At 43.2% G+C, this 20378-nt stretch overlaps 1 long non-coding RNA gene across 23 annotated transcripts in view; it reads right to left on the bottom strand.

Moving 5' to 3' along the window:
* LOC109144308 overlaps window positions 1-17473 on the bottom strand; it is a 136668-nt gene extending 119195 nt beyond the window's left edge. For 21 of the 23 annotated variants that reach the window (XR_005603461.1, XR_005603449.1, XR_002044981.2 and 18 more), the window contains exons 1-10: window positions 17118-17473; window positions 16872-17033; window positions 13986-14204; window positions 11943-12017; window positions 10338-10422; window positions 8085-8279; window positions 3880-4104; window positions 1986-2154; window positions 1758-1861; window positions 1478-1584 (exon numbers count right to left, since the gene is read on the bottom strand). This is a non-coding gene — a long non-coding RNA (uncharacterized LOC109144308). The remainder of the gene's footprint in view (window positions 1-1477; window positions 1585-1757; window positions 1862-1985; window positions 2155-3879; window positions 4105-8084; window positions 8280-10337; window positions 10423-11942; window positions 12018-13985; window positions 14205-16871; window positions 17034-17117) is intronic. The other 2 variants (XR_005603452.1, XR_005603456.1) reach the window with 2 other exon arrangements.
* Between the last annotated feature and the right edge of the window lie 2905 nt (window positions 17474-20378).

Raw genomic sequence — 20378 nt, 5'->3', positions numbered from 1 at the left:
CAAATCTCTCCCGACCTGACCCCTCCCAAGACAGCTGGAGATTAAAGCTGACTGGAGAGCCAATGCTCCATCATTGGAAGGAGCTGTGGTACCCCAGATAAAAGAAAGACACAGATAATGGAAATGATGAGGAGCACATGGCAGAGACACTCAAGTCTTCTTGTGCAAACCAGCCCAGTCCTGCAGGGTCAGTCCTGAGCTCAAGCTAATGGTACCTGGCGAGTCTAAACTGCTTCCTGATCCTGCTCCACCCCACCTCGGTGCTCCTCATCCTTGGAAAGCTAAACCTGAGCCATCTTTCTTCATTCACACCCTGCTGGGAGCAGCACAGCCTGATCTCCTACCATGCAGAGCTCCAGGGACCATGGCCAGGGACACCAGCATGGCTTGGCACTTTATCCCTAGCGCTCTCGTTCCCAGGGAAACCCCTCCTGGTTCTGACAGAGCACCTTGTACCATACAGCCTCTGCCTTCACGAGGCAATCCCAAACTCTAAACTCCCTTAAGGAACCTTATCTCCACACTGAATTTGACCCAGTGCAAAACAGAAACTGAATTCCCCTCCAAGCATAACAGACAGGACAACAAAACATTTGGAAAACGTTGGGTTTACCATATCAGAAGCCCGAAACCACGTTACACACATCGCTTAATGAGGGTAATAAGCTTTAACTTAACAGTCTCTGAACTGTGCTCATCATCCATTTAGAGCAATCCTCTCTCCAGTGCCCTGTAGGGCACACTGGGATCGGTTGGCCAACATTTCACACCTTTGCATTTGCCAGCATTTGTTTCTGGCTCCAAAACAAACACAAAACACGCTGAAGATTTCCAAAGGGTAACCAGGGGGGGCAGAGAGTCAGTGCAGATGCTGCTGATGAGCTTATTGCACCCCCCCCCATCTTGTAGGATGCTTAATTACAACGGGCTTCTGTGGGATTCGCACCTAACAGCTCACAACTGTTCTGCTGAAAGGTGCATGGGGTTCCTTCTGCCTCTCTCCTCCCCCTGATTTACCAGAGAATATTTCCCTTCCTGCTTCCTCTTGCTTTATCTGACGTCCCACAGACCAGGCATGCAGCTGCCTGGCTCCCCTGGCTGGCAGATACTCACTGGAAATGGCCAGGCAGTTCCCAGTTCATGATCCTCATCACTGGGACTGCCTCCAGTCCTGTGTAATTCAACATACCAAATGCTATATTCTAATGCATAGTTCTTTTCTGCAAAACCCAGAGACCACAAGGACAGTACTGCTGTTGGTAAAGGATTTCCCCAGCAGATCAGCTCACCTGCCTGAGCTCCTGCCTCCCAACAGGCTCATGCTCAGCAGTGACACATCACAAAATGCACCCGTCTGTACTCAGTGTTGCTGTCAGACGAGGCAGAGTTACACATAATTCTGCTCAGGCTCATTTCTGTCTCGAAAAGTGATTTTTGGCTCATTTTCTCTAGCTTGCAAATTACTTAGAGTGCTTACTTCTGTACTGGTGTTTAGAAAATCTTCTTGCTCCAATTCAGACATCCAACTTCACAGCTTGTCCTGATAGCATCTCCCAGGAGGAAAGTCTGCAAATTCACCTTGCTCTGTAAAAAAACAAATTTACCTTTTAGAATGAGCATCAGCTTTATCTTTGTATGATCTCTTACCAAACAAGCATGGTTATGAGCCTTTTCTAGCCCTGAAACCAATTTACTCAGGTAGTTTCACTGGGCAATTAGGTTTTGAAACACACAAACAAACTTCACAGTCTACTTACAGCAGTATTTAGGAGCATCTCACAGGCTGAGCCAATGCTTTTTTCATCAAGATTTCTGTAGAACTGGGCAAACATATCTCCTCAAAAACATATTGCTTCAAAATCTGTAAGATTGGACAAGGAAATGCAGATTTGTGCCTAGCTCAGAATACAGTGCGTTATGTTTTCTACCATCAGCAGCATCAATGCAAGCTATTATCTGGAAGGAAAGTCAACTCTGGCTCTTACCTCCAGCTCAATGCAGGACATGAAGCATTTGCTGTTCACTGTCCAGAGCTGTAGCTCAGTGCACATCAGGCTGTTGTTGGGGTCCTGCTGTAGTTTCTCCAAAAAGGTAAATGACTTAGGGGTGCTTGCCAAGGAATTCTCTCCCCCCAGGACTCCCATTCCCTTTTCCCTGTGATTTCAAAAGGAAAGTTTGCTGTTACTAACACAGTATTACAATGGCTAATGCATCTGCAATGCACTGAACTGTGAACTGCTTCTCATCACACAAATCCCAAAATCAATCAAGGTTCACTGCCTTATGTCCATAAGTGGCCATCCCATGGTCAGAGAAGGTTATTCCCAACTTTTTTTTCATTTCCTCAGTAATATGAAAACAGGTTTTAATTTTCTTTCCTCTCCACATTTCACTATATTCATATTTCTTAGATAAACTCTTTACATGAACATATTTCAGCCAGCAGGTTGCTTTCAAACTCTCCACATTGATTATTGACTGAAGCACCAGACGTGATCCGTGACAGGTCCTGCACAACTGCTCACCTGAAACATGCAGAGCTGCTCCTGTCCTGGCTTACAAGAGCAGTAGCTACACTTGAAAGGAGGGTTTCAATAATGCACAGGCAGCTACTGACTAGAGCAAATTAATTTATCTTCTTTTCCGTGAATTTCCATAAAAAGTAAACTAATGCTGATATGAATGAAGTGAGAAAGGGATGTGACTATAGAAGTTTTTGTCCTTAATCTCATTAATATTTCCCAGTGAAAACACTCACACTATTTTCATGGTGGTACTATCCAGCCTAACAAAAGAGTGCAATGTGAATTTCTGGTTTTTACTCAAATATGCTTTTATTTATATTGCTTCAACATTAAAAAATTAGAGTGCATTATAAAGCATGTATGCATATTTAGGCTTACCCAACTATAAACTATCAATAACTTCTTTATTTTTCAAATACTGCATTCATGAACAGTGATGTATTCAGCTCCATGAAAGACATTGCACTTCACATTTTTAAAAAGTTAATGCACTTCTATAATCAAATTTAGCCCTTTTTAACTGTTCTGTATTTACCTGTGTATTTTTCAGAGCATTAACTACATGCCCATACTTTAAGCAATTGGTTAATGAGCAATGTTGTTAGGAAGGAATTGCAATTTTCCATAAACATGAGAAATTATGAATACCACAATAAGAAATAAAAAGAGACAGACCAACTTTGAGCCCTTTCTTAGTATTTGGTAACACACAGTGTTGTTAACATTTTCTCCAGTATTATTCTTTCTCCCTTTATCTCCATCTCAGAAGGATTTGCAGCTCGGGTCACTGTAATATATCGCACTCTAACACGTTGTGCCTGAAATTTCCAGTAAGGCACACAGCTCCTCTTGGCTTTCCACAGGCATCAACTACTAAGTCTTTCAGGCCTGTCTTTAAATCTCAGCCTTTAATACTGCAGGATATCACAGCACAGATATAGATTTACTACTGTAGGTCCCTTTAACCAACCGAAAATAAAGCATGACAATATGGCATTGCCACTTTGGGGGATAGGCTGCTACAAAGGAGATCTATGAGCCCTTGAAATTGATTGTTTGAAGAACAGTGGGACATACACAGAGGGAGAAAAAATAAGAGGGGAAGAGAAAGAGGGACTGATTTGTAGATGTAGACAGATCCCTCTTCAGATATCATTCAGGGGATATCTGGTTTTACTGGTCAGATATAGTTTGTCTAATCTGACTTCAAAATCATTGTTCACCCCTTAAAATACCTTGGTTGTATGAGACAAGATATGAGTCTTTAAGAGGCTGGCAGGGTGAAGAGAGGAAGAGAAGGAGGGAGACAGAAAGTCAACAGATCAATAAAAGCACTTTAGGATAATGGCTCTACCTTGAGCAGACCAGGTCTGGATTCCAGGCCAGCCCCAGCACTGCCAGGAAATGTGGGTTTGCTTGGGTGAAATGTTGAATTCACAGCATTGTGGCAGAAGGTGAGGTTCTGGTTCTGCCCCATCCTGTTCCAGGGGTGCGTTCCCCTTCCTGCTCACCCTTGATCTCATGTGGCGTCCTGAGCGTGGTCAGCAAGAGCAGAATCAGGGAGCCTGTGGGTTTGCAGCTTTTTGGAAAGAAAGACAGTAAATGAAAGCATTAGGCCAGAGTGCAGTGAAAAGGTGGGGCACAGAGGTGTAGGAACGTTGTTTCCCCTTTCCCACCTCTTGGGATTTTTCTCGTGAGCAGTTACACGGAGACAACAAACAGCCTGAGCTGCATCAGAGATGATGTTCCAGGAGTCAGCTCCAATATACTGCATCTGGGCACCACCTCCAAGAGACTTCCCAACTCAATGGAATTTTATTACAGTAAGGGCCCCATCTACTGCCAAAAATTTGCAGTGAATCAAACCACATATTAAAATATCTTTTCCTTCATTGAAAGACTTTGATTAAATAACTCCCAACCATTCCACTGCACTTTCCATCTCTCACTGTCATCCCCACAAATGAAAGATCATCCATGAGCAGCAGCCAGCTTCACCACATCCGAGCGCACTCATGATGCAAAAGTCAGAAAAGGCTGCCCATGGACCAGGAAAAACAAAAAGTCCTGCAAATCTTATCTTCTTACTGTACAACCTGAACTTAAAAACCTTCCATACAGCACAAAGATTTGGCTTGCTCAGGAGTTTGTAACAACACGTGAAACCTGTAATCTTATGACTGTGGCACGGAATAAAGTGTTGGAAGCAGAAGAACTGAGACCTGAGTAGAAGACAAAATACTTAATTCAAATGGAACAGAATATTTATACTAACAGAGGTGGTGAAGTGTGGGGGGGCAGGTCATGCTCAAGGTTTAATTTACACAGTTTAAGCTACTCTTGGGCTGGTGGAGTATTTTAGGAGCTATCAATATTTCTCAGGGGAACTTTTTCCCCCATTAGCACAATAAAAATAGTCACACAAGTGGACAGCCCTATAGGCTGATACCTAGAATTTCTGCTAGGTGCCAGCACTTTTGTAGGAAGGACCTTAATTCACTGCAAGGTGCAAGAGCCTGGCAGGAAGCGTGTGGTGAATTCCTGCTGCAGAATTGCCCATGCAGCCGCCCCCACACTGCCCTCCCTAAAAGAAAGCAGCAGCTCTGTTTCTCAAGACCATGTAAGGGGAGCACAACAAAATGAAGAGAAACTGTAATAAGACAAACATCAAAGATTGTTTCTCTTTAATTACCCTTTCTCAGTATCTTTGCTCATCAGCTGGAACTCCCTGTTGCTTTTTTAAAGTAAACAAAACAGTGAGGGTTTTAATACTGACCCACCTCACTTCTTTGGTCTGACTAATTGCTAAAACTGGCCATAAATTGTCCATTTTGTGTCACTCTGAATAGCCTCATTTATTCTGGACAGCACACATCTGTTTTTGTGTGCACACACGCACACGTGCACACTTACACAAACACACCCCTCTGTCCCGCGGCAGGGCTGCCCGGGGCTGGGGACGGCCAGTGTACAATTTCAGCCCCATATTGAGTTTTGGCTGGTGTTGAGGTCCCTGAGGCTGAAGAGAAATAAAGCTCTCAGAAGGGAAATGGCATGTAAACATGGCTCTTACGTTCCTCTGCATGGAAAACGTTCCCTTCAGACAAGGCTGGCGAAGGAATCCCATGAGGAAGGTTGGGAGCAAGCTGCTTGCAACAAGGTGGAGGGAAATTGTACAGAATGCATCTGTGCTTTCTCCTCTCAGAGCAAACAGAGCCAGATTCCCACCAGCCTCGACAGCAAGCAAGAGGAGAGCACAGCCAGCCCGGGGAATGAAAGGTTCTGAGCCAGGCAGTGGCTGTTCAGACCCTTGGTTCATGTTTCTGACATGAAAAAATCTCACTTTGTACATATGTCAACATACCGTAAGACTTAATGAAGAAAAGTTCTAACTAGCCAATCTAGCTTCTTTTTTTCCCCCTCTCATAAAACTGAGTAACATGTAAGTAATACTTTCATCATGGTTACTCCAACTGCTTTAGATGTCAATAAATAGGCTATTTCATTTTAATCAGTCCTTTCTCTCATATGCACAGGTCCCAACTTGTAGCTCACTTAACACCTAAGGTATTTTTTTTTAAATCAAACTCCATTATTTTTCATCAACACATTGATGACAGACATGGAGGAGGGGGAGGAATTCCTCTCTGTGTGTAACACACACATTTCTGATGAACAGCAAAGTGATGGCCTTGGCTCCTGGGCTCAGTGTAATCCTGAGAAGCCTAAGCCCTTTTCTGGGGCAGTGGTGTCTGCCCAGGGCAATTCGGAGCCTTTTCCCCACCTCCACCTTCTCCTCTTCTTCAGTGCTCCTGCAGGAGGCAGAGCAAATGGCTCAGAAAACAAGAAGGGATCTACATGCAAGTGCAAAAAATTCATTGGGAAAGTGTTCAGACATCTTCACACAACCATCCATTAACACAAAAAGGAGAATTTCTCAAGAATTCTGACAGCACAAAACATTTGAGAGGTTTTACGGGGTTTTGTCTTTAATTTTCAAGAGGATTTTTTTTCTTTATTCCTAGTGGGAAAGCTTGTGCCTTTAATTCTATAACTATAAACTAAATAATATATCAGGGGTTTTTTTTTCTGTCAGGCATGGCAATGGTGCTGAATGTATGCAAAGTTTCCACTAAAGGTTTTTGTAACTTAATTTTCCTCCAGAGATTAGAGGAAGCCAGATATTCTGTTTCTTGCTGGAACTTGGCTGGTAGCCACGCTGCGCTCCCTTTCCTTGTCATCCATCCCCAGCCCCCGGCACTGTTAATCAGATGGCTGTATCTTCCCTATATTTCTCCTGTCAAGCTATTAAGGGGATACGGAAGACAGAAAGAGGAGAATCAGCTGAGATATAAACCAGTCCAGGTCCCAGAGTGCCTCTCCCCCTTCTCAAGGTTGAGCTTGCTGTGTTACTGCACACCCTCCTGTCAGAGTGAAGGAGAAGCGTGCTTTCCTGCCCCCGGAGAAAATGGCTGAAGTTTGTTTCCCAAATGAAGAGGGACTGCAGAAATTCCTCTGCACAGAGCCATCATAGCCCTGTAAAAACACAAAACTGTGGCACAGAGAGGGAACAAAATGACAGAGGCTAGAGGCTGAGGATGTTCCCCTTTGGCCATGCCATGCCCCTGCCCGCTTGGGGGAAGAGCAGCCTTGACTGAGGCTTTATGGATGTGATAGCAGAGCGTTATCACAGCTCCCTGGGTTTTGGCAGCTTCCTCAGCTAGGGAATTCCTGGCACGTGCTCAGCGGTGAGTGGAGGTGGTTGGCTGGAGAAAAAGCTTTGTAAGGTTCACAAAGAACCCCCAGATCCAAGTCAGATTTAGGGCTGAAAACGCTGATTTTATCGCGTTGCTCCTCCCTCCTCTGCCTTTGAAGCAGAGCAAAAATGCTCAGTCCAGCACACCCCATCTCTGTGGAGAGCTTTGCCTCCCACTGAAATGATCCATGGGGACCCCCTATCTTCCCTGGTAGACAAAATGAACTCCCCACTCTGGATATCTTAGGACTTTGAAAATAGTTGGATCCCAGCATTTTTGGCTGGGTCTACCTCCCATCCTTGTGCATATCAATAATGAGAAAAAACCCCTAACATGGCTCCCACACGTCAGGAACAACAACTGTTGCATGATTTTGGCCTAGGCTCTTTCTTTGTAACCAACCAGGTAAAAAATAGTCAGGAATACCATGAAAATACTCTATTTTTCTAGTAATTTGAGAGGATGTGACTGCATCAGAGACCAGGCCTTGTACTCCAGCAACACATTGCACAGAGATTGATTTTATTTCAGGCAAGTCCACTTTGCTGTCCAGTTCTCTGATTTTAAGAATTACTTAGGTTTTTAAGAGACACTCAGTGAGGTGGAGGCTCACCTGAACTGTTTTGGAAAATGCAATTTAGATGTAAAATAAGATTTACTTGGCTAATCCCCAAGTTCCTTTGAAAACAGAATGTTCATGTCTAGATAAACATCTCTGGATAAGCATGATGGCACAATGGGTCACTGGACATACTTTTTTCTAAATCTGTGTTTAACAAAGAGGAAAATCACATTGACTTACCAATTGCCAAGTTTCTTATTCAGGCAAAACATTTACTCATTTCACAAAGACTCTCAGATTAAGAAATGAGATGACAACTTCTGAGTGCACGTGTTTACTCTAGCCATCCTCTTGCTGGCTATGTTTGAGCTCATTTCTTGGTTTTGGACATACTAAGAAAATCAGTCCCTTCTCTTTGGATTTTTTGTTTTGTATCTAGAAAGTGAAAACACAGACATTTCTATAAGCAACAGGGCTAGAGAATATTTAACAGATATGCAGCTTGTGTTTCTAGATAAATGTTTGCAAGAAGTCCACACAAAAGGAGATGAGAAGGAGCACAGGGTGTGTGTGCCTGAAACAGCAGCACACCTCCACACCAGACATGTGAGGAGGAAAGGTGGCACTGAGTTCTTTTCACATGCTTCTACATTCCAGAGCAGCTCAGCTTTCCTGTTCAAACTCACCTGCTTGAACATCCTCCCCAGCCAGGCTGCCCTTGCTGCAACCTTTTGTCTTTCACTCGCCTTTCCTTCCTTTATCTCTGTTCTATAACCATTATCTCCATCAGCATAACTCCTTAAGTTACACCTAGACATCATTTGGCCAATGAATGCATTTCACACAACATTAGTTATATTGTACTGTGGATAATTTTTGTGATATTGCTGTGCCTCTCCTTGGTACGTTGTTACAGTTTAATTTGTACATATTCTGCTGCTGATGTAGCGTCAACTCAGCTGTAACCAGAGAGAGCATGATGGGTTTGTATTATTGCAACAAATTTTCCCTTAAAAAAAAAAAAAAAAGAAAAGAAGAGAAAGAGGGAAAGAGAAAGAGAGATAGAGGAAAAAAAAAAAGGAAAACGGAAGGAAAAAAGGAAGGCTTTTTCTTAAGAGTATGTCTGTCTGCTTTCTAGGATTAGTAAACTGTAGACAGGCTGCCCTGCAGGATCAGTGGAGAGCCAGATGCCAACTCTGCCCAGCAAAAAAAGGATTTAGATTCAGGGTTACATCTCAGCCCCATTACATAAATAAGTATCTGCTGCAAATTTGTGTTTTGAACCAATTTTCCACAAAGTTCAGGGTAAGGGCTTCATATCTGCAGGAATTCTTCAGACCCTGTCCAGCTACTCATCTTTCCCAGATGAGCTAATACCAGCTATCTGCTTCCCTTACAAATGGTGATGCCCATTCTGTGGTTGGAGTTTAATGTTACAGATCAATTTTCAGCTCCCGGCATCAGTTTTACATTTAGACATGCAGGGCAGCTCTGCTGAAGCCTCTCAACTGTTCTGGGTATTCAACAGCCCATATCAGCAAAGCTCTGACCACACTGTTTTCAGTGTATCTGCTCAGTGAGAGTGTTTCCCATATGGAAATGTTTTGTCAAAATAAGGGATTGCTTGGAAAGACACTGGGCTAACCCTGCTGAATATCTGCTTTTCTTTTTCTTAGTTCTCCAGTGTGGAACGTCACTGCTGGTATTTTGGACAGTGACCATAAGGTCATAAGACTGAGAGACTGAGACTCCCTCAGCTCTTTGTTTACCTCTGGAAGACAAAACAATTGATAATTTCACCTAATAAACAAGAGTTTTGTTTAATTCTTTAAAAATGCTGATTTATTTTTGAAGCAGCTAAGTGCATCCCACATGCTTGAGGGTTGCCTGACAGAATATGTTCTCTTGAGCAATGCCATCTCACTCTTATTACAGCAAATCATAGCGTAAGCCTTTTTTCACACAACTAGAGCACATCCCAGGGACACCTGCATATACAGGTGGCTTCTCCAGGCAATTCTGACATCTGGGAGGCCAAGCCAGGGACCCTCCTGCTGCCTACAGAGTCTTGTGTAGGTCCCCTGCTTTATTTCAAGTGGAGCCCAAGAAATGAGGTAAGACAGTAGAAGAGTGAAGGTATTACCCTCAATGTCTGTGACATTCTCCCACACAAGAACAAACCCATGCCAAAATGAGGGTGTTAAAATGCCCATAAGCACTTGGCCCACATAGAAGTCCTTATCATGCTTTTCCCCTGTGAATCAATCCTTTCAATTAAGGTAGCTGGGGGATATGATGTTTTTATTTGCAATTACAGCTTTAAATTAGGATCAATAGAAGCAGCTACAGCCCTACCATGCCAACAGTCTTGAATGGTTCATAGGTTTTCAGAGAAAACATTTGTAAAATAAACTCATCCATTTTCTATTAAAAATATAATAAAAAGTGATAGGAAAAAGACTTAGTACAAGAGAAAGACTTGAGGAATCTTACTTGGTTTTTGTTTAGTTTTCAGACATCAAGCCAGCAAGACCTTCTTCCCTAGGGTTCTTTCCCTGTGGACTTTCCATGGTCACGTCTGGAATAATGCAGGTGAGCACCAGACCAGGTCAAAGTTGACTCATTCAGAAGAGAAGAAGAAAATACACATCTATTCAGCTATCATCCCCTATTTCTAATTCCTTTAGTGTAAAATTGTGCTTGATAAGAAGCTTCTGCTATAGAAAACTTTTGCTTGAGATATTTTGATAGACTCTTCCAAGTAAGGACTCTGTGTAGCAAAACATGCAATGCTTTCACCTTGCACAAACTGCGATTATAGAAAACAAAAAAGAGTTTACTAAATTGAAATTTTAACACTTTTCTACAGAATTGCAGCTGGTTACCTTAATTTTAAGAAACCAGTCCAAAAAAGGCATAAGCTTGTATCAAATGAGAGCTTTTCTAAGAATGAGATTGCAACAAAAGAACCTATTTTTCATGAGCTTCAAATTTCACTGTATATTTCATGGTTGTTGTACAAGTTGGAGTAATATCTGCTGTGATTTATAGAGGAGCGGCGCTGTAAGAAGCCTCCCTTCTAATTATAACTGGTTATGAGGTACATCACTCATACCAGCCTGAAATTTAGTTCCATCTTGAACATGAGCTTTTTTTTTTCCTGTTTATTGTCACAAACTGGCCACAGAAATGCTGATAAAGACATTACAGAAAACGTTATTAACTTAATCCCTTCCCTGTTGAGGTTCCTTCTTTTAATACAAACTTCTTTCGAGTCTTTGTTTACGCATTGCAATGTGTCAGGCAGCAAGCATTATGTCTCTTACAGAAAGTTGTGCAATGAAAGCCTTTCCTGTTCCATGGGCTCCATTAGGCAGAACGGCTGACTTTGACAGAATGTACAAAAGAACCTATAAATCCAGTGATTCCCTCCACTTTTACAGGCAGTCTGTGCAAGGGCTTCACACGTAGAGTAGATGTTTCATTTGAATGCAAAACATGCTAAAATTTGTACTGAAAAGCACTTAGGCTTTAAAAACATGCCATAATTCTAAGAAGAAAAATGCCTGACGTTTTCTTTTGGCTGATTTCAAATTCATATATATTTTAAATGATCTATAGAGCCTAAGCTGTGCATTTTATCCAACAGAATGATAACCATTCCCATTCCCCTCCATCTAATCCACGGATGGTCTTGATTTATTGGCCAGTCGTGCATAGTGCACTGTCCCTCAGTATCAGAAACTTGTACTGTAATTTTAATTTTTGTTGTTGCTGCTGCTGCTGCTGCTATCTGGATGCAGGGCTTGCCATGAAGATAGCATGGGCTTACCCTGCAAACATAATTGATGCTATCGAAGATAATGATTTAGGATATCATCCATCTCCAGCACAGCTTGCCATTACACGACTTGTTCTTGCAGGTATCTGATTTGTATCATAGACGAGCTGGCTTGATTGCTGTTTTGCCATAGAGTAATAGTTCCCTGGTTTCCACTGACATGCTGAGTCTCCCTTGATCACTCAGGTGATCAGTCAACACATGAGTTAATTATGGGTGAAGGGGTGTCTGAAGCCCAAAGATCAAAAGATACGCACCAGGTCTTCTCCAAGTCATTATTCACCTTCTTAAGCATCAGGCAGTCAGTTCGGATTCCTGCCTCCTGCACTGTCCTTAAATAAAGTGATATAACAGTAGGAAAGCTGAATTAGAGCCTCTGTAAGAGACAGAATGAAACATTTGATTTCTCCAAAAGAAGAGAAAAAGAAATCCATGTGAGCAAGACTGCCTACATGGGGGAAGTCAGGCGTGCTCACGTTTACTTATCATTTAAAAAAACCCCAAACAAACATGTAAGTAATCAATGGTAGGTGTTTAGAGGTGGAAAAGCCAATATTTTGCCACAAGGTCCTCACCAGCTTCCCCAGTGAATTTTCTCAGGTTTTAACTGGCATTTCAAGGAAATTATCTCAGATATTGAATCACATATTTACATCCATGCACAAAGAATAGAATTTATTGGCATAAATTAGGAGCTACTGGACAAAATCATTAGAAGCCCTCCTAAAATGTAAAGGAAAAGCAGTTCTCAAAACTTTCTTTGTCTATTTCAACCACCCTCAAAACTCAAATGCATGCATTAATATTGCCAGAAGCTAATTACAAAATTACAATTACTGTGCTGGATCACCTCTGTGAGGTTCGCTCCTTTGGGCCATGCCCTGCATTGCTGTGGGGAATGGGCAGCGCAGCACCATGATCTCCCTCCTGCTTTAAGACCCCGAGAGCCATATGCAACTTGTTGGACAAGCCTGTTGAGCAGATGAGACCTACAGCAGCAAAGAGCTCGTGGTGTTGTGCTGCAGCCACAGGGTTACTTGTGGGGGTAGAAAGAACAATCTCCCCAGCAGTAATTACTTGAACTCACTTGGGTACCAGCTCAACACCTGCACCACTGAGCTACACCTGTATTTGTCCACCAAGACCGGTTTCGCCACCTCTGTGGTTTTCATGTTGCTCTATTAAAGGGAAGACAACTGAGCAGTATGCCTCAAAGGTTTATTTCCTAAAAAAAAAAATCATTATTCCTCCACCTGAAGTCACCCTGCCTTTATTTGGGAGGCAAAAGGAACTAAATCACTGAGTTGCAAATTTGAAGAGATACTTCGTAAGGTCAAACACTCAAAGGACTTCAGTGCAAGTGTAACTCAGTGCACACCACTCCACATATGCTTTCTTCCATATGCAAATAGATGCTATGGATGCACAGCCCACTTGCACGTATCTGCACATGCCAAAGGGATTTACACATGTTAATACTTGGAAAGCAAAGTGAGAATGTATATAAAATGGCATGCACAAAGTGCATTCATCCATGTGCATATCCCTCTGGAGGCAGCACTACTTGGATGTGTTTCTAAGTGGAAGAACAGTTAAAAATTGATATGTCACCCTCTCTCCAAAACCTAATGATTACAGTCTGTTAATTACACCGCATCTGCTGGAACTTTCAGCAAATAAATTGTGGACCTGATCTATTATTTATAATACCAACAGAAATTGCAAATAATGTTTTAAAGTCTCCCATATGCAGAGTGGTAGCAGAAGCAAACGATGCCACGTTGTCCCTATCCTGTCACTTCCCCATGTAGGTACCATATATTGTGACAAAGCAGCTATAATAACCTTTTCTAAATTTTACTTTCTGCAGATGGAGAGAAAGCAGTGAGAGAATATAAAGACTCACATAAAGGAAAAGAACACTTTAAAAATGTTCAGAATATCATGTACAATTAGAACCAGAGTAGCTCTGCAACACTGCAGGCCACGTCTTGCTACTGCTTTGAGCCAAGATTCCCACAGCCTGGGATTCCTCGTTGCCTTTGAATGCCCAACAAGTAGGCCTTTGGCAGGGTCTGCTGGGGAGAGAGTTATCTTAGCACCATCATGCCTTGCATTTAGGCTTTAATTGTGGCATCTCTTTTCCTGGTGTGAAATCCATATGGATTCGCCAAATCCCCCTGCTTTTTCAGGCACTTGAACACTGGTACAAATATAGAGTGGCTGATGTGCTCTGCCTTGCACAGAGCTCTGAACCACAGCCACACTTCCCACCACCTCCTGTTCTCTACGAGCAGTACCTGGCGTTAGCACCGCTGTGGTTTCTCCAATAGAACAATTCAGCCTTGAAGCAAATAATTGATTTTTTTTCCTCCCCAACAGCTGGCCCAGGAAACAACGTGAAGTTTGAAAGTCAGGTTGGATCCTCTCTTCCTTGGCTTCCTCAAACCAGTAACAACAACTCCCCAGAGCAAATGGCAATTGTCTGGTGTAAAGTGGAGCAGAATTGCCACCTTCTGCTGTGGAACAGAAACAAGAGCTTTGCACTCATTATTATTACTATGAGACCTGAGCATTAGTTAGCTGGCCTTGTTATACAACTCTAGCCAGCCCACTTATCCACCAGAAAGCAAATAACCACTCAGGCTGAAGTTTATGAAACTTCTGGGCTTCACAAATGTGTTTCGTGGATTTCTGGCAGTTGTCTGAACGTTCACAAATAATGTGATGCCAGTAATCACAGCAAGTCAAAGCTTGACACTTCTATTCATAAATCAGGAGATGTTTTATTTTTACTGCTTGAACATTTCTGTTCCCAAGCACGATTGGATTTGAACCATCAAGCTGGAGGTGAAAGGACCTTTATTTAATGTATTTGTTTAGGTTTATATGAAATATAAAAAAGTGTCTATGCAGGGCTCTAGTCACCTTTCCCATATATTAAAAAAACCAGGCCAACTCACACAGACAAAAATAAACTTAGTAACTTTCAAAAGGAAAGAAGGCACAAAAAAAGCCTCTTGGGCAGAGACCTCAAATCTTTCTATATAAACCAAACACTTTTGCAGACACTATTTCTCTCATCTCCAGAGCCTGGGACATGAAGAGATGTGTCCCTCAGGTCAGCAGAATTGGGACTCTCCCAGGTCAGGGTGGAAAGAGAGCATTCAGTCCTGCTGCTGCCGAGCAGATCTATCCAGTATTTTCTCCCTTAAACCAAGAGGACTTCAGCCAAAACGCCTCTGTGGCTTGCAGCTGCAGCAGTATCACTAGGGAGACAGAGCAATCCATTAAGCAAAGAGAATCCAAGATCCAAGACTTGATGCCAAGAATCTATTTCAGCCTCCCCTGCAAGCCCACAGACACAGGGCAGGTCCTGCAGCACCACTGGTGAGTGCTGGGGCTGGAAACTCCCACTCATCGCTCCATGGACACGGACAGCATCCACATCCCACCCTGCCCAATGCTCCCCTCCATGCACTGCACCTGCCCCCAGGGCCCCCTGGCACGGGGATTTCTCCACTCATACATTGTGAAGTAGTTTCATTCAACCAATTCCTCCTTCCACGGTCAGAAAATTAAGTAAAGTTGTTACTCAGAGAGTAGAATGCAGAAGAGAAAACCAGCCTAAGTACTTTGAAGTCTAAATTAAAACAAATCCATTAGGATTTTCTTCCACAAGGCAGATGGCCCCTGCAGGCCAGGTTGTGTCCTTCTGCTGCTGGCACCAGCCAAGAGCACCATCCACTGTCCCACTGAACATCCTCTTTCCTTTCAGTCTCCTTTTAGAGTGGGGAGAGGTACACGTGGGGAGGCAGGGACAGAGGAGGGAGACATATCCTTGTAAAATTGGCTTTTCTCCTCATATGGTCAGAATGCACAAATCTTTTAGTGACAGCTTGGTCTCCTCAGAGACAATCCCAATTCTCCTGGAGAAACATCCCTTCCAAAGTAAACACAGAAGTGACAGAGGATCAGCTCTTTACTCTTTTGAATGCTGCAGAAAGGAAGCACCCAAAAGGCTGCAAGCAGTTGTCACTCTGACACGCTGTAGGTGATATTTTTCAACACATCTATGCAAAACCAAAACACCATGTCCATGCTTTTTCACTTGAAGCTGGCAACTTTTGGAAAGGTTTCTATTCAAAACATTGAGCTGAGGTTCCTCTTGGACAAGAATTGCCAGCAGGAGACAAGTTGAAGGAAGACCAAACCTGTCCCTTCCATCCACCCTGCCTCTCAGCAAGGGCTGCATCCCATCAGCAGCTGCCTGAGGTGTGGGGACGCTGCATGCAGGAAAAAGAACTCCTTCCCTGAGGTTCTGCTCTAGCCAGAGTAGATTTGGATAAGGATCAGGATCCACTGCAATGAGGCATGTAGAGCACAGTCAAACTTCCTCCCCTCCAAGCATCCAAAAAGCAACCTGACCTGATTTTCTCCTGGACAACTCAGCATGTGAACGGGCCAGTTAATCAAAACCACCTCCCAACTGCAATGACATCCTGCTGCCTTCTGACACTTGCCACTTCCATAACACCATTTACAGCTCCATTGTTGTAACAGGAAGCCCTGAGGAGGAACTGGCTCCTACAACATGTTGCCATCACATTTTAGCCAAGGCTGAATGTAGGTGCAAATCTCTCTACAAAATACAGCAGAGATCTATTAAAGGCATAATTTCCCTGGCACCAAAATGTTATTCTTTTAGCAGGTCTGCTTCTTCCCTGGGATTCTGATGAAGTGTGCTCTGCTGTACTACGAAATACACCATGTTTGGGTGTGATACACAGAAAACATCTTTGTTTAACACAGCTTATCTTTTTTCATGTCACTTTTCTCTTGGATTTCTTTTCTGTGCACTGGAAACACATTATTGTGACAGTTACACTCCTTTACTGGGAGGCTTTGCTATGTCACCTGCAGTGTCAGAGGCAGGACCAGATTCTCCCCAAAACACAGGCTGGGCAGTTTGATACAACAGAAAGGAATATAGAACAAATAAAGAACCAGGAAAAGCAATACAACACTCCTGTCCAAGTGGGCTACAGGGGCATTTTCCAGCCTGAAACACAGGTCTGCAAAAAAACAAATAAAAACCCCAAATAACAAAAACAAGGAAAAAAACCCCCAAAAACTAAACTGCTATTTCCTCTATGATGCTCATTCTTCCCTTTCTCCACACTTACCAGAGTTAGCATGAGAGCTCAAGAAATCCAGGAATACCACCAGCACATCCACTTTGCTAGGAAGAGGCAATGTGGTAACAAAGCACAAACTAACCCCGCCAATCTGGAGTACGTTCCTCTCACAACTGTCACTCTTGTAATTTCTTCCAGATCCTTCAGAAACTGCAAAGAGGAACACATGGTAAATAAAACTGCTTGGCAGAGAAGGATTCGTTTTGCTGCTTCATTGTGACCTTCTGCAAACACCTGGCAGGATGAAGTCCCATGAGATACTTGCTCTGATAGCTCCCCACTGCTGCACTCAGTGTGGTGAACTGGTTCAGCAAAGCTCTACCAAGAGCTGGGTGGGACAGAGAGATTTCTCTCTTTTGGCAGGAGCAAACTGTCAGAGCAGCTCAGCCACTTCACACAACCTGCCCCATGGCTGCCTTCATTGGAACAGGCAATGTTCCCAATCCCCAAGCCTTTATGCATCCTTGTTTCCATCAGCAATGCTCCCTGAGCAGCTCAGCATCTGGGCATGTCCCCACTTGAGCTGGGCTGCACACCCAGCTCAGCCCAGCTCTGCTTGCACTCCACAAAGCAGGCATTCATCTCCCTCAAAGCCTTGCAGGAGCTGCAGGTGAGTGCCAAGCACTCCCAGGTGGGGTGTGCTCCTCCCAGAGCCCACTGCTGGGTCTCCTCTCAGGCCAAACCACACCCCAGAAATGCCACTGATGCTTCACTGAACTACTCGGCAGCTCCTGCACTCCTGCAGAAATTCCACTTCGCAACCAGACAGCTTCAAATTAACACTTCCCATATCCTCAAAAGGTGCTGCAATTTTCTGGATGCCTGCTCTTCTCCTCTCCTCCTGTCAAAACCTCACTGCTTCACAGGAAGGGTTCAAATTTCATTGGGTGAATGGGCAGAGAAAACACCATGATTTTCTTTCATCTCATTATGATGATGCTCACTCAGGGATTCCTGCTATTGCCCTATTTTCTGTAAATAATATAATGTGAAAGATGGGAGCCATTCTTAAGACAGATCATGTCACAACTTATGTACCTTTCTGCTTTGAGCAAAGGCAGATTACCCTGAACTTCTTTGGCAACACCACAAACCTCTAAAAGGAAGGATGGACTGAAGTTCCTTTTAGAACAGCCTAGGAAAGTCAGAATTTCTTTTTTCCTGGATTTTATCTCCAAGTCCCTTGTACTCAAATTGAGAGACCTGAGTAGCTGATTGAGGTCCCAAATTCTGGATGAGGTTAAGGGGTTGTAGTGCCACAGTCACTGTTCACCCTTGACTCTTTTGGTATCTGCTTGAGTTTTCTGAGCCTAGTGGCTTAAACCAGTCATGTGTTTTCCCCAGAGGGATATTCAGCAGGGAACCAGCATCTGACAAGCAAATTCACCTAGTCCAGAGGCCAAGCCAACACTTTGATAGCAAAAAGATTGGGTTCAAATCCAAATTTGGGGCCCCAATTCATTCAACAGTGGCTGAATTTGTGACTTCCCCCTGTACCTCACTCCCTCCTAAGCAGAGTACACAGTGGATCATACTTTCAGGATTGCTTTATGGAAAAGTTATATTAAGGGTAATTCAGGTGCTTCTGGTAAAGACCAGGCCAGCAGCTGAGGCAGGAGGCAGGTGTGTTACAAACTTCCTTCCCACAGCCCTCAGCACAAGGGACTTTCCATGTCTGCTGTTGGATTTCAGATTCATTAAAGCCAGGCAGGAAGACATGGCTCATATGCACACAGTGCTTTTCCTGCTGATCAATAAGCTTCCTTCCTGCCTGATAACTAAACCACTTATAATATTAACAGTGTTATTTAAGACCTGTGGAAACTCAGTCTGATTCAAGCAAACCAGAAATATCTTGACCTAGATACTGGGAACAAAACAATTTTGAGTAAACTTCGGGACTGCCCTTTCTTCTATCATTGCACTTGACATTTTATTGGGGAATTGGAGCAAAACTATTTTACCCCAAATGTTCTTACACCAGCATACTTATTCAGAGAGAAAAATCTTTCTGACACTTTCCCCCTCTCAACTTAGATTAAAAGGGGTGCATTTTAGAGTCCATTAATAAGGGACATGGACTGCCCTTTCAACAACTGCAGTTATATATTATATCAGAATATCAGAAAGAATAAATGAGACTCAACTCTGTGTTCTTCTGAGGATAAAAGGACCATGAGGAAACAAAGAACATAAACAGTATTTTCACCATGTTAAATGTGTGCAAGCTCAAGAAAGTGACCTGCACTGTAAGAGAGGGTCACTGATGCAGAATGGTTCAATAAATGTTTTCAGAAGCACCATCAGGCTGTTGCTTCTTTGGGCTTTAAGTAATGCTGGGCACATTTTGCAGCACCTTTGCAAAGCAAGGCCTTGCTTTCCTCAAGGTCCGTACCAAAATTCATAGGTTTCCCCAAGAAGGCACACCTGCACAGCTTGTCTAACATACCCAACTGCAAAGCTCAGGGCTGACTTGAGTATCCAACCTTCTGTCCAGAGCAGGAGCCTCACCTGGACTTCAGAGTCTAATCTAGCTTATTTCTGCTTATTCCTCTTACCCATGCAAATTTTGGTGCTTACCTCTACATGTTCCCGTAGATGGAGCATTTTAAGTGTTTACCTGCCTGGAAGACAGTCTGCTTAACAGAAGGTAGCAAAGGAAAAGAAGGACTTTCAGAAAAGATCAAATACATCATAAGCTTGGCAGACACTGTAGCCCTGAAACAGCAGTTTGAAACTTGCACCATAACAAATCTTCTCCTATACATTATCTCACAGGAAACAACACATGATAAATTCTTAGCACAATGTGATTCCCCTCCTTCCTCCTCCTCCCCACTTCAGAAAGATTTAACATCTAATTCAGCTTTTGACGAGCTGCTTCATCACTGCGGGAATGCTGTTGATCTCTGTCGGAACCCTGCGGCCTTGGACAGAACAAACTGAAAGGGGAAAAAAAAATTTTGGCCGTCTGTAATGATAAATAAATACATTACAGGATACAACTCTGGGGAATGGAGGCTGACACTGACTGAGCACCATGACCTCCACACAACTGCCAAGTCTCCACCGCTTAACAAAAGTCAACTTTTGTTTGCCTTCTCCCCCCTCAATGACAATTTCTTAAAGAGCAAATGCAGGATGGAAAAGGGAAAAAAAAATAAATAAAACCAATAAAAGATAGAGAGCTCCAAATCTGCCTCATCTGCTGCCCAGAGGCACTTCGGTTTTGACAGAACAGTATTTTATTTCTTTGGTCTCCTGGAAATTGGGGGAAACCAGTCCATGCTGCATCAGCAGCAGCAGGACAAGGAAGCTGCGCCACAGGGAATGCTCAAATCCCTTTAAAAATTTTTTTGCATTAGGATGTGCCTGCCTTCAGGCTAGTTCTTGGCTCCAATTTGATTTTCTGTCTACTTAAGTCCCACTCACAAAATCAAATATGTATTTCAGCTGTTGGGTCTTCACATTGATAGCAACAATAATTAAGTAGAG

The sequence above is a fragment of the Corvus cornix genome, chromosome 20, assembly GCF_000738735.6.
Source record: "Corvus cornix cornix isolate S_Up_H32 chromosome 20, ASM73873v5, whole genome shotgun sequence".
Lineage (NCBI taxonomy): Eukaryota > Metazoa > Chordata > Aves > Passeriformes > Corvidae > Corvus > Corvus cornix.
The sequence above is the reverse complement of the archived record's forward strand: the minus strand, read 5'-3'. Positions and strand labels throughout refer to the sequence as shown.